The sequence below is a fragment of the Anticarsia gemmatalis genome, chromosome 12 (assembly GCF_050436995.1).
Source record: "Anticarsia gemmatalis isolate Benzon Research Colony breed Stoneville strain chromosome 12, ilAntGemm2 primary, whole genome shotgun sequence".
Classification (NCBI taxonomy): Eukaryota; Metazoa; Arthropoda; class Insecta; order Lepidoptera; family Erebidae; genus Anticarsia; species Anticarsia gemmatalis.
In genome coordinates, this window is record NC_134756.1 from 2,968,269 (window position 1) to 2,994,411 (window position 26,143).

The following is a 26,143-nucleotide window of genomic DNA, read 5'->3' on the forward strand; positions in this document are numbered from 1 at the left end:
TATAAGTTTGTCTGCATTTATATCAGGATACCATAATTTTTATGAAAACATATAGGTACAAGGAGATTGTTATCTATTGATGCTACCAAATGTCTCCAAACAAAAGTAATGAACATTTCCAAAAATGTTTGAACCATAATGCACACGTATAATCATAGCTAATACAAGGACGACGCCGGGATTCGGGAACAAGGAAGGAAGGCCGGGTGCGGGCGGGATAGGGTGACGCAGCGCGCGTGCGCCGAGCAAGGGGCGGCTGCGCGCAGTCGCCACGCGCCCGTCCTCATAACAACATGGCGCGACACCACCGCGTCCCTCAAGGACACAATTGACAACCCGCGGCAAAAAAATACAAACCAACTGTCACCGCTTGACACAAACCGGGCCCAAAAAATATTTTTAAGTGAAATTTGTGTGTTAAAAGTGCTGTGACAACATAGTGTGTGTTTACTAATTCGGAATACCGGCTACCCGTACGCCCCGATTGTTTCCGTAAGGTGAGTATGTAAAAACAATAATAAAATGTATGATTAAACTTGGTTAATAATGGACCATTGAAGCGTTGTTTACATTGTGCGTAATGCGTATTTACATTGTAATAAAGGTGTATGAAAGCTGTATGAAAACCCATACACACACCTATCTTGACCTACCCCCATGTTATTTCGTCCACTCCATTTCTCTGTTGCGTTTGATCTCCCGACCCCCTAATTCCTTCGATTTATAGATCCGTTTGATTGTACGTAGCTGAAAATAGCCATGTAGCCGATAGCTACAGTTCGTTTTATAGAGATTATAACTATAATCACATCAATAAATCGCAAATGCTTCTTATAAATCCGAATCACTATCATTGTTCTTTCATAGTTTTGTTAATGAAGTGTAAAACTGTATAGCAGCTGCACCTACCTCGTTCTCTAAAAGTTCTCCCGTGCAAATTCAGCGTATTAATATTACGAACAAACTTAGCTAATAAAACGAATAAAACTCGTGATATTAAAATGTAATAATGTTTAAAACACGGTTACCGTACATTGTATGTAATCAGTCAGCGATTCTACAGTAACATTTCCTTCCTCATCAAAATGTTCGCTTAATTGCAACAGGTAAGTAGGTGGCTAATTATTCAGCGAAAAATGTATGTTTGTGCTTATTCACTCATTCTGTAAGTTGCGTAAAACTAAGCAAGTCTTCTATTGAGAAAATTATTATGACCAATCGTTTATTAGAAAAAGTATAAACCTCTGATAATATTGTAATTATTAAGGTAATCTGTAGTGTACTAGGTATCTTTTCAGCAACACATTTACACTGAGTATTTAATACTTAGTCGTAGTAATTCACGCTAACAAATCTGTTGAAAGTGATGATAGCGTGTATCTACGTAATTGAAGCAATAATGAAAACAAAACCAAACAAACATGAACACTACTGAAAATTATGTTATTTTTTACATGTCAATACAACGAACTGTAACGGTTTGTAGACACGCAATGTCTGAATATTGACAAGAAATGTATTAAACGACCATCCCGGTATGATTCGGGGATAGAAAGTAACATACATACTAAGCTATAAGTTTTGAACTTGCCTGTCTTTTGTCTCAAACCATTCAATGGTTATGTGTAAAATAGGTTGGAAATAAAGAACAAATAAGTACTGTTCTCCTCAAATTTCCTAAAATGAGAAAAAAGAACTGACGTCAATGATTTCTAGTTCCTTCCATTCAAGATTTATCCTTAATCACTAGTTTCAATTCCTAGGTACATTTATATTCTTCTTTGCCTCAAGATCAGCACTAAGTAGGTATAAAAATTATCATAATTAATCGATTAGTCTCAATGCCCTCAAGTGATATTCGCGTCGAGAATACTGGCCAGCAACTGTCGTATTGTAATTCTAGCCGCGAATCGTATGACGGAGTCTAGGATACTAATGACATGCTAGCGGGACTCTTAGCAGGCTTTACATAATCACTTGGTCACTGTCGCATAGCTAACAGTTCAATAATGTCAATGATTTAACTTAAAGTGCGAATACAAATATAAAAAGTTACATAAATCACGCCTTTTCCCAAAAGGCAGAGATCATAGAAACGTTACTTGGTACGATCCTTACAAAATTACCTTGCCTCATTCACATCCATACATCTTGTAATACATGACTGTCGGTTACGACTAAACAAAAAAAATGTTAAAATTCTGGCTGACAAATTTTGGCGATATCATTAGGTCCCGAACTTATTTTGGAAATTACATAAGAAGCTGTTTTTCTAGTTGATCCATTTAACGGGCATTCATTCGTTCATTTTTATTAATTTCTTTGAGGATTCTATCACAGCGTTTAAAAGAATCGGTCTACGCCCATTGAAAGCAATCCTAATCAATCAGTTAATCATATCCTGTGTTGAAGATCAAATAGTCATATTTCAAACAGATAATCGTGGGCTTTGCATAACATCGTTTAGTGCAAGGAAATTACTCCTTTAGGTTGTGGGTGTTCATTTGTAATCAGATACATTGATTGTAAATATCAAGACAGCTGCTTTGCAAATAACTGGTTTCGGAATCATCCGGTTTTTTCTCCAAAAACACCCAAAAGGCCCACCAAATGTTTCTTACGATTGCTATCGCCTGCTTCATTACCAGGTGGAATAGCCAGAGAGACAATTCTTCTAATTATTGTCTCTTAAAATGAAGACATGATATTGACATTGGCCCGCAAAAAATATCCTATCAAATCGCGTTTTATATTTGTCAGATTAAGACAATACCAAGAATTGGCCTTCAGAAATTACTATTTGTACGTGTTTTTTTGTTGTCATCATGGAGAATTCACCAAGAGGGATAATTTAATGGCTCTGGATTGGACAGTAAGTTATGGGCGGCTATACAATTTGTCCATAGCTAACTGTCTTCTCCTAGAGACATTAGAACTATAGCAAACTAGCGACATCATGGGCAATCTTCTTAATAAGTGTGAAAGGGCATAATACTCAAACGAGAGCTAATTTTAAGTGATGTTCAAAGTTATAATTATCGTTTAAACATGCATCAAAATAATAGTGACGGCACCAGACTTAAATGTAATTTAAAATTGAGTATCGTTTCAGTATTTCGCCATAAGCGTGCAGGTTTGTTTTGTATGTTTATCTGTATTTTGTGTGAATAAGGCTGGACAGATATTGTAGAAGAATACTTTGGTATAGGTACCTAACTATTAGTGAATAATGTTATAATAAGCATTTTAGAAACGTTTTAATTTTTAACTTACCAAAACTTTTTATGGACGTATAGTGGGACAAACATAACCTTTGGTGTTTTTGAGAGGATAAACAAAGATCTGAAGACTCCTATTTCCTTTTAAAAGTAGGGTACGAATGAAATTATGGTTCGTACTGTGTGTAAACTCTCTTCTAACTTTAAGATTACGCATCCGCTTGTTCGTCTACATGAACCCCGCTAGCAGTTGTTCCCACTTTAGGATGCTGTCATAATATTTAGCCGACTACAAATAAAGGCGATTAAGCTCCATTCACCAGTCTGATTCGTTATAAGCTCGTTGTGTGGTCTCGGTGTTATTGTTCAACAAGTTTTGGTTTATGTCTTGTTTTGACTGTTGTAATCAATGTGGATGTTTTTTGGAGAAAACACTGGTTTGCCATTGATATTTCATTTATCATAAATCTTCGAAAAATCTTTTTGAATAAATGGCTGTCTACTCGGCTTACTTTAGGATGGGTTATTTTTCATAAATATACCTTCATACTATTATTTCCTGGCGATTACGTATAAATAAAAACTCACTTTAAAAGGATAGCTACGCATTTAGGTACTTAGTGTAGATTTAATACTGAAAAAAACTTATAATATTAAAAAGAACAAGGTATTCACGGTATGCGTCATTTGAACATTCTTAACGACGTACGAAGACGCTAGTTTAAATATGAGGACACGATCTATTAAATTAACACGGTCAATATTAATTGACTTTGGCAATGAACTTTACGAGCTACGTTTACGACCTAGTACTTTTTCAAATTAGCGATAAAACATCCAATACAATCTCAGCGTACAAACGTACCTCGTAGAATTTTATTTCTCAATCTAGTTAACTATTTAACTTTATAAGGAAGCTGCATCTACGGTTTTCGCCGCTCAGGACATTTATAGGCTTGGAAGAATGCCAACCAACACAAGAACAACTTACATAAGGGCTTCTCTGAGCGCTTAGTCCTCGATGTTTGATTTGCACGTATTGGAACTTACTCACCGGACTTTTATACGCCACAATGATTCAGCTCAGAACATTTTTATTTATCTTTTTCTATTACCTTTGTTTTGACTTAGTGCGTATCGCAGTTTGCCAATGAACTTTGTTTCGTACGAGCTCTCCCATAAAAATGGTATTAAATATCGCGGCATGGGCCGGTTCGCGAGGTCTTTGAACCCCCGAATTCCCCTCAGATGTTTATGCCACCGCTAAATTTAGAACTGCACATTCACACCAAATCGGGATGCGGGTGTTGTTTTAAATCTAGGAATTACAAATATTTTAAGAGATTTACGACGTAGAGCGCTTACGGAAGAATCCCAAAACATTTGTTTTTATACGTTCCTGGTTACCACAGTGTTGCAGTGGATGTTATTTAAAAAAATATACATTTCAGAATGAAAAAAAAACTGTGTTATAAAATGCCTTAAGTACATAAATCATTCGTTTATTTATTAAATGAAAAGCTGTCTGTGCTTTCTAGAATAAAACCAAAACGTCCAGATATGCTATTAGACCAAATTGAATCTGCAGAAACTACTTTCAAGTTTATGCTCAGCTAGTCACGATCCTTTAGCCATGGTACATTAAAAATGCTGCAGTTGCGTCCCAATTTAATTCAATATCGAATTTCTCTCTCTCATTTCTCTCCAAGTAAGTAAAAACAATGGTTGCACAGTATGCGGTGACTCTTGGTCAAATTACTTTCGTTTGTTCACCGCCTAATTCTGAATCCTTGTCCTGGCCAGTTCTTTACTTTAATCTTTATTTGCTGTATTGTATCGAATGACCTGTCCGTTCGTGATTCAATTCAGATCTTTTTGCTATCAAACTGGATGCGCAATTTTCTTTCGCGTGCGCCATAGTCGTGAGATGAATATAATCGTCGCTGTGTTATTCGTTGGATTCATTAATTCAACTAATAGGCTGGATGCATCATAAAAAAAGACTAATCGAATAAGTTCTGCACTAACAGGATTCTTATTATAGTCATATTATGTTTTTTATCCTGTTCTCAATCAATTGATACACTTAGATTTTTTACGAGTCCTTTTTTGAATCTTTCAAATGAATAGTTTGGTTTACCGACGGTCCAGTGTTCATAAAATATTTAAAAGTATAGCTCCGTAAAAATGCAACACTGAGGTTTAAAATATACAGATGTTTTTTCGACCGAGAGCTTAACTTCAGCATGCGAAGAGCATCACTCGTATACAAGAGGTTTTATGAAACCCTACATGAATCTGGATGACGTATTGTTTCTCCCTACATGGCAGGTAATAAAAACCTAGGGAGACGAGTGCGCGAGTAGTGTCTCATTTCAACATCGGCTGGCAGATCAATTTACCCACCACATATCTATCTCTTTCATCCCTGTCCAATAGAAAGGGAAGGAAACAGAATGCAGATTGCTTTTTAAAGTAAGGAAGTACGATTACGTGTGATTGAAGTTTTTAATCTGTGCACGTATCGTGGCCATTTTTATTTCCGTTGAGGAAATGTTTTTGATTTTTTCGTAAATCGATTTCCTGATGTAACGCTTCGATGTCATCATCGAGTTATTATTAAATTGATTACGAAGAAGTAACCTTTTGGGCGGATTTATTTTTAAATCGGAGTGTATTGAACTGTGCGAAATTGCCCCCAGCTGAGAAAGACTATTTTATTCTGCAGCTTTTCGTGACAAATTGTAAATAACGATGTCCTGTGATGTTATTATATTATTATTTATTGTATTAAATTTACCTTGACATAAATAACAATTGATCTCATTATAATATTTCAACGTATTAATTACATTTTCCTGTTCATGATGTAATTAATTAAGGTAGCTATATTAGTCGCTACGATCTAGGTGTATGTGAACTGAACATAGGTAGTCGGTAAGGTTCATATTGTTAGTTATTTATACAAGCGCGTGCTATTGTAATGACTGCAGCTGTTGCCGATCGATATGTAATGCAGTACTTTTGCATTCGCGATCTGGATTAGAAATGTGAAAGAGAAATTATGATTATACCTTGTAAGGTTTTATTGATTAGGTCATAAATAAAATTAGTGGTGCTTTTATGTTTGGTCCGAGAAAAGTAGAGTCTGTAAAAGACTAGCTACTTCCCTGGTAATTTATTTAAAAAAATTATACGACTTTGATTGCCTCGTTAAACATCAAAATTAGGACCCTAGTTTTAACGGGTAAGACCCTTGTTAAGAAATAGATTATTATATTTGAGGTTAGTAGACACTAGAAGCTTTTGAGAAATATTCTGCACTTCTTCTTCTTCTTAGCGTGTCGATGGCAAACAAATTATAATATTAATTTAAAATAGTGCACTGCACTCTTTTGATAATATTTAACTATGTATGTAATATAAAAAAATGGTGTTGAATTTGTATTTAATATGAGACTGGAAGCCGCCTCCAACATAGTTTGGAAGAAAGGCTAGGCTAATGTAAAATAGTATTGAATTTATTAGTGAGTTATTTAAACGCAAAAAAAAAAACGAAACCAAGGTTGTGAAAATCATACATCGGAATTTCTGTCACAGCCAAGTAAAGAACACGCTCAAAGTAAGATTCACCACGTTTAAAATGATAAGCCTAATTAAAAAAGCAAAACATAAGCGTTTGAGTCAACTTAGTGTTACTCATGTGCTAAGCGCTGTTTTATCTTTCCCGTTTTACTTATACGCTAGGGTTGCCATCTCTAAAATTTGGAAAACCGGTCAAGTCGCGTGAAAACCCCGGGTTTTAGAGTCCGAAAGCCGGACATGTCAACAAGAAGAGCAACCGCGGCGGGATAAGTGGGAGAACGGTGAATATACTTGGTTCGTCGGTTGATCGTGGTGTGCGAGCATAGTGCGTGTCTCGCGGGCGGCCCAATTTTTTTTCATTTATGTTTTTTTAAAACCCGGTCTACAAATGAAACCTTCCCCGGACGCTCCCCGGATGCCCTCTAAACTAGGACAAATCCGGGGAAACCCGGACGGATGTCAACCCTATTATACGCGCAATCGTTCAAGAATGTCGCGTATGATTTCAATGAAGATTCATACGTTCACATTTGTTTACAATTACTATATGTTATATGCTATTGTTAAGCTATGACGGCTATGTGAGTACATTTAAAGGTATTTTTGAAAGACTGAATCAGAGAACGATTGTTTGGAGGTCGTTGAACTTGAATTTTGTCGTGGGTAGTCTAGTTGAATAACTAGAATTGTGTATGAAAAATCTCGCGTCACAATGTAAAATTTCAGTCTATGTTCTACAAATAGCTATCTTATCTTATCTTAGGGGTGGGGGTGCCAGTTAATGCCTGGCTGACACTTCGACCATTCCTGATCCTTTGTGTCACCCCCTCCTTTGCTACTCTAGACGTTGGGGGGCAGGGCAAAACTTATCAGTTTTGCTATGCACCCCACCGGAAGCAGCCTGTAGTCTTCTGGTTTAGGGTAACCGCATCCTAGAAGATCCATTCTTTTCCTTCCTAAAGCATCACACTCGCACAGTATGTGTTTCATGGTTTCTGCTTCTTCATTGCAGTGCCTGCATTTGGGGTCATCTATGGCTCCTATTTTGTTTAACATGTAGTTCGTGCCGTAGTGTCCTGTGAAAGCACCAAGTATTTTCTTGATGCTGTCTTTGCTGAGGTTTATTAGGTTATTACTCCAGCTTTTGTTGACGTTATTTATGAACAGTTTCGAATGGGTTAGTCCAGATATGGCTTTCCATTCTTTCAGATGCTGGTCCCTGGTGAAGTTGGTTATTGCCAGTTTGACTGTCGCATCAGGTAGTCCAATTATTGGTTCTGGACCTATTGGGAGTGATTCTGATCCTTTCCGTGCAAGTTCATCAGCTTTCTCATTCCCATCTATGCCCGCGTGGCCTGGTACCCAAACTAGCCTAACGTTGTTTGTACGACCTACCTTGTTCAGGTTCTTTATGCAATTCAGTACAAGTCCCGAATTGACCTTAAAACAGCAAAGAGCTTTAATAGCTGCTTGACTGTCGCTGAGTATATTTCCCTAATTACTTAACTACAAATAGCTAAGTAATTAGGGAAATAAAAGTCATCTGATTAGTAAAAACTGAGTAAAACGTGATTAATGACAAAAAAAAAAATTGTTTTCCGATTTCTTTAATTACGAATTAAAGTTTAGTGATTCTGCAGCGACTGTTATTCATATACGTACGAATGAAACTACAAATAAACCATTGTCCTAATTAATAAAAATAGGTCGTTAGTTCTAAAACGTGAGCTTGAACTAATTATATTGTACGTGTTATATCTACAACGAGAAGGCGACAGGCGCCTACGTCTGTGCAATAGCACGTGCGCCGGTGATAAATATCAATTTCCAAACTAATCCCTATGTGGTAACACATTTCCTTGTTTGAATTATTAATGCTAAGACTCTATTCTAATATTTACTTTACGATTCAGAGAAAATTGGATTCTATTTCAAATGTAATAAGGTTTGAACTACAATAGGGGAAAGTACAAAGCACAATATGATTCTTTATGTCTGGCGCCCCCGGGTTTTTAAAAGACCCTTCGCTGTGACTGCAGCTTTTAATTTTATTGACAAATATTTTGTTACTATTAATATTTTGTAATTAGTTTTACATTTTTAATTATGAGTGCACAGCATTTTTAAAATGTCATGCGAATTATTAAAGTTCTTTATCATTTGAAAATATCTTTACAGAAGCTTTTGCGTACCATTAGTAGTAAGGAACATACATAATACATAAAATTACGCCTAGTTCCCTTAGGGGTAGGCAGCAACCAAAGAACACGACTAAGTACGATCCTTACAAACTTCTCTTGCTTCATTTATGTCCATTACATCTTAATAGTTATCAAAATCAATATAAATTGCTATCTTTTCACCTTAACAAAGCTATCGATTTCAACCAATTAGTTATCGAATGCGTAAAGCGACATCTACATTCTACGGTAGTGGACACGCATCTGCGTTGGCGCATGATTCACGCACCGCCGCCGGTACGTACCTGAGGTGCGCGCGCGCCACCTTTTTGCTTACAGGAAGCGTTAAACGTTTTTCGACAAACTTCCGATAACACAATCAACTCTCACTCTTAATTTGTACAACGTAAAGCACATTACTAAAACAATAGCACTATTTTAATGTATTCATTCAATACGTTTCCGTAGGTCTTTTTTTTGTTCCGAAATGCACGATTGGATGTTTTAATTATTGGCTGTATTGTTTTGGTGGTTATTTGGCTGGAAATTGGTTTTGTTATGTGGATGTATGTAATTTTAATAACCGACATTGTTGAAGTGTTCTTTCCATTTTATCGTAGTGCAGGTTAACTATTATTACGTATAAATGTATTAAATAACTTAACAAAACAAATTCATAATTTCGCAATATGGTAGATAATACAATATGTCAGTGACACTAACAATGACATTCCTATTATAACAAAACATCCTCGAGTACGCAAAGGATCTATAGATCATCGAAGCACACTCACCTGGCTTAATATTTCTATACTTAACAGGTAGATGGCGCTATGCTAAAACTACTTAAGTTTTCACTTTAAGTGATACATAAACAGGTAGGTTGTCTTTTAAGTTTAAATGTAAAGAGACAGGTGGACACTTAGATTTGAAATAGACTTCTTCTGAAATCTTAATTAGGTCGGAATAAGAACAAATGAATCGAGGCAATCTTTGAAGTACCTCTACCCTTTTAAAAGCCTATCTGTTACCATATTTAGGTACTATAATTGCACATTTAGGGACTCAAGGCCTAACCGCTGCCCGCTTGGGACAGTAATGGGTTAAAAAAAGAAAAATAATCCACATTTATATCTGTACTATCATAAAGTTTTTGATGAAATGAGAATCTTATATATAAACTTCCAAATTCTTTAACAATTATCTTAAATCATTATTATTTCCCAAATTAAAAACATTTACTTACTTCACAATAAATACGATTTGTCAACCTCAAATTACTCCAAGCGGTTACAACAAAAGCTCACAATAACCACAAACGTAGTTTGCGTTCAGTAGGTCCCCTATCTAATCAGTGATCAGTCATGCTAGGCTTGGCAGCGGCATCGTAGACGCCTACGCATCTAAGTGATCGGCTGTAACAAAACCATTTAGCGGCAAGCCCTTCTGAAGCAATGGGTTTGCTTGATGCTAAGAGATATAAGATTATTTTACGCAAATGGTTTGGTCTACCCTTTTATTAATTTCCTAGTTTTTGTTAAAAGTGAAGATCTGTAATTGGATTCTTAACATGACCCTATTGTTGATATGTTTTTAGCTGTAAGTCTTCTATAAAATAAATTTGGTATAAGTTGCTTTAATGACACTATTAAGGTTTTATTACAGACTTCCAGAGGTCGATTGTAATATTAAGTGGAGTGTTCTTAAATACTTAAATACTTTTTATTATTCAAGATGCTTTTTTTCCTCCAGATACGTAATTAGATTTGAGAACTCTAAAGTGCGCGTTTGAACCTACTAAACGCTAATCCGGCTAACGATAATCTCTTCAATACGTATAATCAGTTAATCACCCATATAATCAATACTGTGACGATTGAACAATTTTGAAAGAAAAAGCGCATTCTGCACTTAATAATGACTCAGAATTGATATAATTTTATAGCTCATTGCAATAGCGAACATCGAGTTGGACCTACTTTCGAAGAGTCAAATGACATATTCCATGGGTTTTCAATCATCGCATCCTATACAATACTTTCGAATCTAACTTTGTATTAGTACGATTACATAAGTAAACACAAGTTCCTCTAATGAGGTTGATGTTCGACGTAATTAATAATCAGCTGGCTATTGTGTAAAAGAAATCACGTTTGTTAAAGCGTTAGACCGCGTCTTATGCTGTTGTTTATTAGGTACATTACATTACATACATATTCTGGCCGGTACCGTCGATTCGGCAGTACTTATTTATCGAACAACAAAATCGACTTGAAACAATTACTGCAATTGTTCGACTTATGCCGATTGGCTAGTTCCTTCGGATTCATCATCAGCCTAGCCTTTCTTCCAACTATGTTAGAGTCGGCTTCCAGTGTCACCTCAACACTTTCTAGATCCTATGGGTACTACACTTTAATCTTAGCCAAAAGGCCGAGAAGCGATAGTTCCTATGGGTTAGGTTTTTATTCAGACGCGACTATGTCGAGCGATATTATTCCCGAATATTTGTCTACACATGTTCCATTTTACCGCCCGGCTTAGCCGATTAATGCCAACTCGAATATGTGTATAGTAAGCCAGAGTAAGCCTTACTAGTCTGTTTGCATATGTAATTTGCTATTACAAGTTAATCGGGCTGTTGCAACACAGATTTATGACAGTGTTAAATTTGATTTTTCATTGACTTATCACACGCGACAGCAAAAAATCCTAGAGCAGCACTTTTTTAGAAGTCGTCTGGTGAAAAGTATATGAGATTTATGACAGGTCTATATAACATTTTTTCTTCGTAATTCTTCGGGTTTTTGCGTTTATCAAATCAGTCATATTATATTATGGTTGTTATGTTGATTGTCTCTCAAACATTGCATATTATCATAGCAATTAATATGGAAGTTTGAGAACCTGAAAGCAATGTAAATAAGGTACTTAATAATGTTTAATGTCTACTAAGTTGGGAAAGTTAAGTTCAGTAGCCGTTTAGTTGAAAAAATGATGAGCTAGAATACATCATGGAATGAGGAAACACATCAATATCATCTCACACACATCTATCTGTCTAATTTAATGGCTTAATTAAACAACATAACGTTACATCATGTCCAAAATATGATTATTTTGAGTGACAGTGATGCGAATATATTAGTTGTTGATATATGTTCATCTGTTTCTCCTATTACGTTACGTCATTCAGGTCTCTATAATTAATGCTCGATGCAGGCCGGATGACCTAATCTGCTTTCCGTTTTAGGCACCGACTGGTTTCAGGTCATCTTGCGTTTCGATTTAAATGCAGATTCTACGTAATTATAACTTTGATGGAGTTGTAAATAATATTTTAATTACTTGCGACGTAGACTATGATAATTTATGAATGTTTATTTATGAGATTATGAAATTTATTTTTTGTTTTTAATGTGATTTTTTAAATATTTTAATTATTGCATGGGTCATAGTGACATTTATAAGTAAATTATGGAGCTCATAAAATTATCCAGCGTCAAAAACAGACACTTGATTTCGAGAACACTACTATTGAGTAAAATTCTATTCTTGTAGACTTGTTAAATTAAAACAAAACGATGTTTTATATCTATAAGATATCCATGACAAGATATTTCACTCAGTGGTAAATCTCACGAGTCATGAATCACAGCTTCAAAGAAAATATTCCAATCGGTATTTCCCTTGGGATGTAGGATACATTAAGTGTTTATATAGAAAAGTGTTGGTCACGTAAAACCTAGACATCCTCATTTAGCGTGAAAGTTGTTTACCGCGTTGTCTCTGCTACATATAGATTACATCCATTCTTCTAGTTAAGCGGGATGGTGAGCACTTGCTAATAGAAATGTAGCATTCCTACATGATTACTGGCTGTTCGTTGAAAATTTATTTCTGTTTCTACAAGATCTCGTTTCTTTCCTTTTGTCTAACATATTGTTAACTTGACTTGATAGTTTTGATGTGATTCGAACTCTTATACATATAAATTTTTTAGTTGGTTCAGTATAAGAATGCTAGTTTTTACACTCTTCGAATTCCTGATGTTCAGCCAAATCATTGAAAACTTAACGATTCTTGCTCTTGCTATGACGAAAGCCTTTGGTGCTTAGGATTTAACTGTCCTAGTCAAAGGGGAATCTCTATTTTTTATTATTACTCTTTTAGAGTCTATAAAGATTTTAGAAAAGAAGCCAATAAAATGTCCCGTACATGGTGTATCAATTTCTTTTTTCGAAGTCTCCCTTTCTACGACAATTTCGTGTCACTGCATAGTTAGACGTAAATGAGTCACGTGTGCTATTTAGTGATAGTATAAACAAATAGTAGTCAGTCAATGGTGCACATCCGCGTGTCTGTGACCCCTATTCATTGGGCACGTACCCCGTGGCCATCGTGATCTGTTTGCATTCGACCCGCGACGTGAAGAGCGGGGAAAAGTGATTGTCGATGAAATGTGTTTTTTATTTTATTTTATTGATTAACTGCCTCTGTGGCGCGGTCGGTAGTATATGCGACTGCGGTGCGAGAGGTCTCGGGTTCGAATCCTGGGTCGGGCCAAAAAAAGTCTTTTTTTGAGATTTTCCGTTAAGAATTTCTTACAGATTGCCCGGAGTTAGGAAGTTGAGGCCGAAGACCTCCGTGCCTCGGAGAGCACGTAAAGCCGTCGGTCCTGCGCCTGACCTCTCACTGGTCGTGTCGGTTATCCGTCCCACCAGACTATGAGAGTGATGGAATAGAGAGTGTACCTGTGTATTGTGCACACACTTGGACACTATAAACAAAGTCCTGCACAGATGACCAGTTTCAATGAAACTGACCGCCGTAGCCGTATATCGGCTAGGAGGACATTATTATTTTATTGATTTGAAGTCAGGCATCATCGTTCTTTCTTGCAACTATGTTGGATTCTGAAGTTTTATTGATTTATCACTACATAGTGTAAGTCGACGTTTGTGCCTCTGTGTGTATGTATGTCTGGATGTATGTATGCTGAGATCTTTTACACGGATTTTGAAGCGGGCTTCTAATAGATAGGGTAATTCAAGAAGCCGAAGCCGGGGCGGGCCGCTAGTTATAATGAATTATGAAGCTGCAGAGTTAATATTTTGGGTCTAAATGACTTTTATATCTGTACAAAAATCTCCCGATTATTTTGGGGACCAAATTCGGCATGCATCTATCTATATGTGAATTAAATTACGTGCTGCGTCGATAAAATGGTTGATTGATATAAAAACTTTAGTGACAGATTATAGCTTTATAACTATGGATTAGATTGGATAGTTTACGAGTGTCTTGACCGACTCTTTACGACCTATTTGTTAAAGTGCTGGCTGGAAATGTCTGATGTATGGCTTGAGTACCAGATATAAGTATTGTTAAATGAAAAACGAATGTTGTTTATGTTTTAATCTAGAATGTCTGTCCCGTAAATTAACTCGTTATGGTATAGCCTCACTTTCATTGTGGGATGAGATCATAACCTAGCAAAAAACAACTTAGTTAAAGAAGCTAGTTCTGTATTTTCACGTAAAATATGATAATTGAAAGTATTTTAAAAACAATTCTAACGTCAATTAAAATATCGACACAATAACAGACATAACTATCGACAAGGCACATCACTAAACGTAGTAGGATATAAAATGAATTGTTATTCCATAGGCGCGTAAGTTGGACTCCTTTCTCCAAAGATTCGACGACAAATCTTTACTTTTGAAAAGAATTATTGGAGAAATCACCGAAGGCATTTTATAGGGGAATTGCATTGAATTACTTAGTACTAGAACGAATACATACAAAGAAGAGTAGGCCATAGAGAATCTAGCTAGGTTACCTACGACCAATAATAATAATATACAAATATACATGTATAAAACACAAGCTACTGAACCATATAATATTACTCTTATACATACAATATAAATACATTATAATACATAAACTTATAATATATAATCAAAGCTCTTATACAATATATACATATATGTACATCTTAAGTACTGCTATAATTAAATGAGACTCGACCGTGTCCACAGACAAACTGTTCAAACAGTTTTGTGGACCATAAGTATAAGTTTCATGTAAGAAACACTGTTTTAATAATAATAAATAAATAATAACATAAGAGGGAAAAAAAAAAAAAAAAAAAAAAAAAAAAAAAAAAAAAAAAAATGCATAATAGTTTTGCCTCTGTAGCTCGATTGGTAGTGTATCCGACTGCTGTCTCAGGTTTGCTTCTCGCGTCGGATATGGAACTATTGGCCTTTTCTAATTTATATTGAAATATTTCTCAATGGTAGACCAGCGTTTGGTATCGTGCCCGATAAATGGCAATAGGCTTGCACTTTAAAACATGGGACTAAAATTATTACGAAACCAGTGTGAATTTTATACAAATTCTGTCTACACCTTCGGGTATAACAGGCGTGATATTTATTAATAGTTTGTTTTGATTCCGACGCCGAGTATCAATTGTATTGGCTGTGTATTTAACTTGAACATTAACGTAAAAGATAAAAATCTAATTTAGCTGTGAAAACAAAGCATCAGACGTCACAAGCTAACAGGTGACAAAAAGTCACGTACATTTTTCAACGGCACTAAAAAGGATAGTCCTCTTTTTACCTTCAGTTTTCCAGGCTTTAGTTTTGAGGGCCTAACGAACTGCTGCCTAATGAATGATTCATTAGACGTGCTTCACTTCGCTTGTGAACTTCCTAAAAGGACGATTAAAAAAGTAGCCTGGATTTTGAACGGTCTATATTTTTATTTGGATACTATTTCAAGTGGCTAATCAGGTAGTTTTAATGGACTCAGGCCTAAACGCTTTTCCGCAATGAGACAAACAGGTATCCTGCAAGATTGGTAGACTCAAAGATTTTTTTTCCTTAGCCTGTTTGAGTGTCCCACTGCTAGGCAAAGGCGTCCCCCTTCCCTTCCAAATCCCCCTATATAAATAAAAATATGTTTAAATAAATAAATAATAAATAAATGTTGACTGATATTGTATAGATATTGAAAAAAGAGCCGTTCTTCTATAATATAGTAGTCGTATTTTTTATTTTCTTATCTCGTGTGTATTTGCAATGACGTGTTAAATTTTTGGATAGTGATTGTAATAGATGCATGTATCACTCAAAAACTAGTTTTATCCAAAATGCGTGACAGCATATCTACGATGCAAGATTATGCATTCTATGAAACTTGTGCGTTTGAGGAAAAAAGCTTGGCAAAGTATACGTGAAAGAATTTTGCAGTGTTAAAGTTTTATATAATATCTTTTGGAAGGAAAGATAGTTATTTTGTTGTAAAAAACATTTCAGCTTTGGTATAAAATAAAAAATACATCTAAATGTTATGGCTGTCTGACATACGGATGAAAGAAAAAACATATTTTTATTAAACTATTGCAATGTCATCAGCAGTTGGTACAAAAATATAGCCATGTTAAGTGTCCACTTATTTGACATCCGTATATGTCGTCACTTCATCTAACATCAATCACAGTCGGCAGTTTGCGTCGCAACTCTCTTTGTGCAAGCCGCTTAAGATCCACATGCTTCAAAATAACGATAGTACTATTACATAGTCCGACAATATAGTAGAGAGCCTTGGGAAGCCTGATTTCTAATTTCTTTTTTACCTTTGACTATTGCACTGCTGGTCAAGGGTCTCTGCCCGTAATGAGGAAGGGGTTAGGCCTTGAGTCTACCACGCTGGCTAAAAGCGGGTTGGGGATTTATACATAGTTACATAAAATCATGCCTTTTTCCCATAGGGGGACAGATATCAAAGAACGCCACTTGGTACGACTACGATCCCTGATTTATCTCAGTTATAATTAAGATTTCTGAATATTAAAAATAATAAGTAGCTCTATCAAAAAGGCCACTATCAGTTCCGTAAGCTTGCGAATCAAGTGATTCTAAATTATTTCTTCTTCTAAATTCGCAAATCTTGTTTGGAAGGCTCTATTCTAAGTTCTAGGGCTATAGTAGTGGTTTAATCGCGACATCAGACGACACAAACTGAGTAAATCTGCAATCGCTGTAATCACGAAATCTATTAGTTTTAGTAATCGTGGGATGAAATCTACTGTTTACATTGTTGTTCTAGCTAAACGTAACAAGTATACAGTGGTCACTGGTAATCCTAGTGACAAAATTGTTTAAGCCGCCCAAAAGGCCTTTGACATGACCCATTCTCTCTTACGTGACGCAAGCGAAGATGCGCGGGTCAGCTAGTTGTGACATATTTAGCCCAATAAACAGGCAATTCTGATCATGTATGGTAGAACAAAATGTTTTGAACTATGCAGTATAATATTTACCTTTTTGTCCCACATTAACGGAGTCACATTGTCTACAAAAATCCGGGTCTCTATCATGACGTCACAAAATACGGCCTAACAAACGAGGCGACGCTTTGAATACAAAACACAACCCCTTTTACTAGTGTACTCACGCGTACTGCTCGCCTTAAACATAACTTATCTCGAGAGCTCTATTGTGTGAAAATACATACTAACGACTACAGTACCTTCTAAATAACAAATATTCATACCATAAACTGTGGCATCTTTACTTTGCCATATTAACTTTACCAACTGAAAAATAAATGTACTTTCACTAGTATTTGGTAAATGTATCATTTTAAGTAGGTTCTATTTTTTATGAAAGATTTGGGTTAGTCTATCTATTTATCGTATGGTTAGTGGTCAACCTAGTATCAAAGTCCTTCAAGCCGCCGGTAAGGCCTCGGACATGGCTTGACGACTGTTATCTTAATTGACAACAACCGGGACCAACTTTTTACGTGCCCTCCGAAGCATGGAGACGCTCACTTCAAATACCACTATGCGGTCACCCATCTATAGAATGACCGCCCCAACGGTTGCTTAACCCACATATCGTTTACCGACCGGTGAGCACAACTGGCTATTGGTAAATGGTATATAATATAGTATATAAGCGCCTTGTGTCTTTAATTTTATCATTAAACTTAAACATAATTATTTGTAATAAAAAATGCATAGGTAGAGTTACAATGACAAAATAAAAATACCAAGGTTGACAGTATTACCATTGTCATTGGGATCTCAGTAAAAGTGTGCTGACATAAAACTACCGCAATTTATGTTAGTCTAATCCAGTTCGGCTAATTCGTACAATTGATAGCTCCAAACATTCGCGGAAACATCTCATTTACGTTTACCCAATTGCAAAATGGAGAACTACAAATTAGAGTCATAAATTTCCATTAAGATGAAGAATGTTTTACATAGACTCAAGTTCAAAGATGACTATCCTTATAAACGTACATACTAGCTGTCCTGCGCAATTTCGCTTGCGTCATATAAGAGAGAATGGGTCATATTTTCCCCCGTTATTGTTACATTTTTTACTGGTACTCTGCTCCTATTGGTCGTAGCGTGATGATATATGGCCTATAGCATTCCTCGATAAATGGACTATCTAACACTGAAAATTTTTTTCAAATCAGACCAGTAATTCCTGAGATTAGCGCTTTCAAACCAACAAACACACTCTTCAGCTTTATAATATTAGTATAGATGAATGAAAATCACATCTGCCTTGGATGAGCACGCTAGGTGGTCCCACAGTCAGCCGTACATAAATAAATTCACAGATGGGATCAAATTTGCAATCGCATTAGAGCCCCGATGTGTGAACTATGACAAACAACCGACCATTACTATCTGTTCACACGTTTAATATAAAGGAGAAAGGAAGAAATATAAATATGCGCGTATTTATCATACTTTTATTCCGCGAACGGAGGGCCAGAGGTCGTCATATTGTACTATCGAACAAACTGAATCATGACCCACCATGTGCTCATTTTCTAAAACGCGTCTATATACACGTAGGTCGAAATTGGCTTGAACCTTCGTTGCCTTGGTAATGAATTTGTTATCTGTCATTATTGTGACAAATCTTTGTGCGTCAATACAATAATGCTTTGCTACCGTTTTCAACAGGCTCCGTGGTGTTGTGGGTTGATGTTACGACTGCGACGCGTCAGGAGTGGGTTCGATAGCCACTCAGGGCATGGTTTATTCGGCCATTATAGGAAATAATGTAACTATAAAAATTAAAATAATATAGGGTAACCAGCATAGTTATTACCCGGTTAAGGAATTGATAGACAATTTTTGTCAATAGTATCTTTATTTAGTAAAACATTGACATAAACTCTATTATAAACGCAACTTAAATATTCTTTCTAAAAGAACATCAGTCCTTTGTTTAAATAACTTTATACTAATTCAATATAAAACACTTAAAAACCAGAAATACTAGCGAATACTGTTAATTCAAATGTGTTATCCTTAACAAATATTGCAACAAATTTTTACTCTTTCTTTTCGAACTACACACCTGTCGCACAAACGTCGGACATGAGTTCTATAAATTAAAAATGTTACCAATATTCTAAAAGTGACATATATCGCAATTCATTTGAACTGGTTACTTTAGAAATTAAAATAAACGTATTATTCCTTAACATTGGCAATCATTGTATGATGGGCAATGACTATAGTGGTTACCCTAATCGTTTCACAAATTTTTAAATGACGTGCTATTTGATATTTGACACAAATAGGTTTTTTCGTAGTGAAAAGAGTTTAGACTATTTACATTCTACATTCAAATTAAGAGTGATTTATCGAAAACGTATCTACGTACTGTAATAACAAAGGTCAAAGTTGTCTGTAGTCATAGATACATCATAACACAGTCGTATGCATGTTTAAAATGTCCTAAGTGCAACTTTGACGATAGAGACGAAATTCTTACTGTTTTGACGGTGTCAAGCGAATTATCGGCAAAATGGGTCATGATTCAGTTGGTTCGATAGTACACTAAAATTGACGTTATGGCTCGATATAAAAGTTATAAAGGACGAAATCATCACCAGACTTAAGAGGATAAAAAAATACTCAAGCCGAATAAGATTCTTAGAAAACCTTAAATGTGTATTTTTACAGCCCTTCGGAAATTGATATTTCCATTGACTTTTACTTTACAAGCTTATAATATTTATTTATAATTCATAGTTATGAAATATTCATCAAGGAAAATTCCTATGCATCCTGTAATCCGTCAATATATTGATTTCTTTTGGACAAAATTGAAAGGACGGCCCAAGACGAATACATTGGAAATAGGGGACGTTGCAGACGGTCATTAATCTCTCAAAGTCCCGACGCGCCTTATCAAAAGTTTCACCCTCACCCCTAGTTTGTACACACGCAACCACCCTGTCTACAGGTGATATACCTAGGTACATATTACTAGTGTTACATGAGGGCTGAGGGCTTTCCTCCCTTCAAAATGTCTACGTCAGTTATTTTTGTCTGACCTTTGCACGCGACCCCTCCTATTTTGCCCCTGAGATTTGATTGTGCCATTAGTCGTCTGTCTAGGCAGTTTAATGTCTATGTTATAACATTTACAATCCCTGAAATGGCACAATAAACATATATGACTCGGCCATGTCATACAACAAATGTGCATTTAGACCAGACTTATAAGCCAAATATTACTAAAATAAATAAATACATTTTATCCCATTAATATCTCACTGCTGGGCAAGGGTCTCCTCCCGCAATGGCTTAATGCGGGTTGGTTATTAAACGGCATGCAAGGTTTCCTCACGATGTTTTCCTTCACCGTTGGAGCATGTGATAATTTATTATTTCTAATACACACCTAACTTCGAAAAGTCATTGGTGTGGGTTCGAACTTGCGACCACGTGCGTGGGAGGTATCAACTTATACCACTCGGCTATCACTGCTCTACTTCTATATGTTGTACTTACTATTTTATAAATAAATAAATAAAAAAAAACATATATAACCCGGGTATGTGATACAATAAATGTGCATTTAGATCAGTCTTGTGCTCTCAATATTGCTAAATTGAAACAAAACCAGCTGTCAAATTATACAGTAACAACAAAGAGCCCGTATCGAATGGTACATAACGATGCCAACAATGTCAATTTCGACACATCCGCACTTGACACCTGCATGCTGGGGGCGGGACATGTCAAGAAATTGTATGAAATGGAGACATAGGTGCGCCGGTCCAAGATAATAACTTGAGCAACAAAAAGCTCTACTTAATTCGATTACTTAAAATCTGTTTCTGTTTCACTTATCAGGAAGGGTGGCAAGAAATGGCTGACGATAGAGACCGGTGGAGTTTGGGGGAGACCCTTGCCCGGCAATGGGACAGTATAGGTTAAAAAAAAAGAAAACGTCTGTTTTGATGATATAAGAATTTAGTTCCGGAATAGTGCACTGTGTTTGTATGACTTAAGTAACATTATGATCAGGGAACGTTTCCTATCAAAAGGTGAGCAATTTTTAAGAAAACCTATTCAAGTGCAAGTCGTCAAAAAATAAAACGAAATGCGAAAACTCAACTTTGCCAATGATTTCTCGATGGAAATTGATAAAATCTTTTTTACCCCCCAAAAATAGCTTATCCAAACAGATTCCACGTCAACTAGATAATATCGAATCCATAAATATGTATAACCTGTCAGGAAGTCTTCGGAATCGCTGTCATCTGTCACTCAATCACCTGACCAACCCCAAATGGTAGACGAGTGGGTGTCGCAACGACCTTGAAGCTGCGAATCGATACGAACAATGCTCTCGATCAACCATTGTTTCAAACAACCAATTTGCACGTATGCCTTGAACAGGTGATGTAAATAAAAAACATTGCGAATATTTTGTTTCATACGCAATTTACAGAGTTAATTGAGTTTCTGTCTGGCTTCGTAATTTGCACTTGAAATGAATATCTTTTTTTGAATACGCGAATAGCGCGATTCTCTACCACTATCGACTGCCAACAACCGACTAGTTATCGAAAAAAAATGTATGACAATCGGTTCAGCGCCTCCAGCGGGCGTCGTAGAAACTATTTTTGCAGTACATTTCAAATGTCAAACTCTCGATACCCTGTAATATCAACAGTAAAGAATCGCACTACTGTTTTGTAATACTACAGTTAGGTTAGTTTATAAAATAAAAGTAATCGGCAGTACATATCTTACAGAATATTAATCACCTTTCCAGAAATTACCTGATGTAGAACAGTTACTAAAATTCTGTTGCTCGCGAAATTTTCTTAGAATAAATGATTCAGTAACAGACTCAAATAGCCAGTTCTATTTTAGGATAATACCTTGCCTTACTCACATCTATGATTAACCGGATAAGCCCGGTATTACCAACTTTAACATTCATACTTTCATGAGTAATCTCACACTGGTACAAACAACTAACATACATAGGTACGGTACATACATAACATCACGCCTCTTATACCCGAAGGTATAAGCAGAGTTGTATAATAGGGAGTATGTATGAGTGAGCGTAAAGCCATTTACCGGGCACTTAACTTGCTCTACTACTATTGAGAAATATTCAAACATAAATGCGAAAAGACCAATAGTATTTTGCCCGACCCGAGAGTCTAACCCGAGACCTAATCATTACAATCAGATACACTACCAACCGCGTCCCAGAGGCATTCTGAGAAGTACTGATTTACCCTAACTCTAAAAAGATTTATCACTTCAACTACTTTATTCATTTGCCTTCAAGCTATTTACTTGTCATGTTCTCGGCAACACTGCATTACTGCCTGAACTCTGAACCACTAACTACATAGAAATTATCCTCTAATTCCGAGGTGTAATGTCAACGTCAAACAAGGGCCACCCATCCACATTCGCACGTGCACCATTAAACTTAAGTAGCCAGTATACGTATGAAGGTCACTTTCTAATATCCTCGCTCCTTGCTTGGCATCACGTGTGATTATAATTTCACTGCTTCAACTTTATTCGTACCACCTACATTGTTTATTGTTTTACCTTTGTACATAATTGTGTGATCGTTCGCTACTTAATAACCTTATCGAACGTGTGGAGCGTTTCTTGAATGTTAATTAGAAGTAACTTATTTGATCAAAGAAATGGCATTACTGACAATGATATTTCTATATTCGCTACTTCGCTACTTCGTCTAGCGAATAAATTTGCTGTTCCAGGCACTCATAGCTTGTCGCGCTCACCGATCTGTGAGTAAAGCAACTCTTGGCGCGATCATTCCATAGATGGGTGAGCGATTAGTGGTATTTGAGCTGAACGTCTCCGTACTTCGATGGGTATGTTAAGAGTCGGGCCCGATGGTTGTCAATGAAGATAACAGTTGTTAAACCATCATAATTTTCTGCGTTTTTGTATCATTTTTCGTTGCTACTCCGCTCCTAATGGTCGTAGCGTAATGTTATTGTAGCCTTTAGCTTCTTCAAAAGGCTATCCATCAGTAACATATTTTTTCAATTCGCACCCGTAGTTCCTGAGATTAGCGCGTTCAACCAAACAAACTGCAATTGCATAATATTAAGTATAGGTTGATTGTTTAAAGCATTTTGCTCTGTTAAGGAATTTGCCTGTTTATTGTCCTATATATAAAACAATTACCTCTCATGTAGGTAAAATGTGCATTGTTATGGTTCATCTGAGCTTACAGGATATTGTCACGTGCCGTTATCACGTGTGTGTCGTGCGGGAATCAAACCAAATAAACTAGGGCGACCGTTGAACAGATGTTCAGTCGCTGCACTTTTTTGCTTCGGCATATGGTTACTGGCTAAAAATAGATCTTATTAATGCATGTCTTCTATGTCCTATTGTAATAGTTTTTAGGACTTTATTTTTCTCTTATAATATACATAGACTAATCCTGGTTTATTATAAAGGTTATAAGTATGCTAGTTTTCTTTGAAAATGTACAGAAATATGAAGATTTTGGTGCAAATTCATGTTTGTATTCCTTTTGTTATACAGAGTGAATAGAAAGTACATTTTTCATTTTTGAATAGTTGTCAGATGTAAACAATTTTTCAAAAGCTCTTGGATACTTGCATCAGCGTGGATATATAGGCACGGCATGACTAATAGATATTTCTTTTCATTGATTGATTACGGAATCGTAAATTTTGTTGTACAGTCAGCGTCAAAAATATGTTAACACACATTTACAATCGTTCTTTTTTTTCATGAAAGTATCTATAATTGATTGTTATTGGTCAACAAAACAAAGAAATGAAAAAAAAAATTTGAAAGTTATATTGTAGTAAACTACTATTGAGTTTTAAGCTTTTCTCTGCTAAGCAGTAGGACACTCGAAACTGGTTAAAAAAATCCTTTTTAAAAAATGCATTTGAGAATACGACAGCGTAGACATATTTTTGTCGTTGACTGTACATTGCTTTACAAAGACAGGAAGGAAAAGAAAGCCGTTCATTAGTGGCCCTGGCCTTCGAAGGCCTATAGTCGAATAACTTAGTAGAAAGCCTTGTATACAAGATTCAGGACTGCCATAGGCGTCTTAAATAAAACAAACACTCAAAAAAACCCCTACAAACATACAATCAACGGACATAAACTATAACCAGACGCGAAACAACTATTTGTGGAGCGCACAGATAATTGTTCCGTATGGGAACCGAACCCACGACCTCACAACGCAATGGTAGTAGCGTGGCGACCACTTTGGCGTGACGGAGGAAGTCAAAATCATGCATGCCTCTATTTTAAGTTGTTGGACTATAGTACGTCACACGTATAGTCTATTTCTTTTAATGTAAAACCATGTAAGCCATGTTCACTTTCACTTAACACATCCTGCTGGAAGGTCGTCGGGTCACCCATCTGGCCGAGTTTATTGGTTTATCGGCTCGTCGGTATTTTTGCAAATGGCTGTGGAATTGAATTCGTTCTTGTTATTTCCTTGTAGTATTGTTGATAGGGAATATGATTTTGTGGCTTTGTTTTCCTTCATTTTAGTGGTCATTTAAGACTTGTGTGTTACCAAAGTGTTTTAAATTTTAAGCAAATGTTTAAAATGTTTTACAATAGTATAGTATGTAATATGTATGTATTATTTGTGTAAAATGTTTGATTCGATTTTTTTGTGTATGCATTAGGACGGCGTTAGGTTCGCTTTCATTACATGGAACTAATATTGTTAATGACAAAACGCGATCATACCGTAAAGGTAGCGACTATGATATGATATTTTGTATTTGAGTATGAAAAGAACTATCATTAACCGGTTTGCTTATTACTTTGATACATATTGCTTTATAAATCAGCATATTCGTGATCTTATAATATGTATTACATTACTAAGTTTGTTTTTACACACATACTTGGGTGCGGTGTCGAGATTCCAGACGGCGGACGAACGCAAGGTTACCTAGTAAGTCAAACGTAGTAAAAACTATATCTACATAATTGCCTTTATCTGTTTATCTAATCGATACGTCGAGACTAGACGTGAGAACAGAGAACGTTAAATAAATAAATCTCAGTGGCTTTATTAATTAACTGCACGTTTGGCGCAGTGGTTGACGTGGTCACCTCGTGGGTTCGAATCCCACCCGGGACAAATATTTGTGTGATGAGCGCGAGTATCTGTTCTGAGCCATTTTGTCAATTTATTTATATCAGCATGTATTTAGAAGTATATAAGTATGTTCATTAGTTATTTGGTTACTATGGTACAAGCTCTGCTTATTTAAGAATCAAATGACACGCAGGTACCTATAACAACAAATACAAAAAAAGAAAATTAATATTTAAGGGCTCTCCCAAACAGCAAACGTATTTTGTTTTGCTGTTTTTATACATAATGGTACAGAACCCTTTGTTTGTGTGTCCAACTAGCATTTGCCCAATTTTATTAATTGCTAGTATTCTGAATGAACAGTACATACTCGTATTTACACATGACGTGATAAGTGATTGTAGTTGTAATAGGCACAGTTAACTCTGGTATGTCTCGTTTGCATAATGTCGTGACGATATCGCGTGCTGCGGAACTGTTTGCTGACGATTGTGTGGTTTATGATGATTCTATTAGAGTGGCCAGGTTTATGACTTGTTTCGTACTTGCTTCGAGAGCGAAGCATGGATTAACGATATAAGATGTACCTACTAGTTCTTGCCTTTCGTCTGTGTGAAAAGATTGTCCGAGATACATAATCAGGATTAACACATAGTACGTGTTAATCCAGATTATATCTTACTGT

At 36.0% G+C, this 26,143-nt stretch overlaps 1 protein-coding gene across 1 annotated transcript in view; it reads left to right on the forward strand.

Annotated features, from left to right (window-relative positions):
* Positions 1-273: 273 nt before the first annotated feature.
* DAAM (disheveled-associated activator of morphogenesis-like protein) overlaps positions 274-26,143 on the forward strand; it is a 176,931-nt gene continuing 151,061 nt past the window's right edge. Inside the window, exon 1 of the mRNA XM_076120455.1 lies at positions 274-497. The gene's annotated coding sequence lies outside the window, so the exon portion shown is untranslated. The remainder of the gene's footprint in view (positions 498-26,143) is intronic.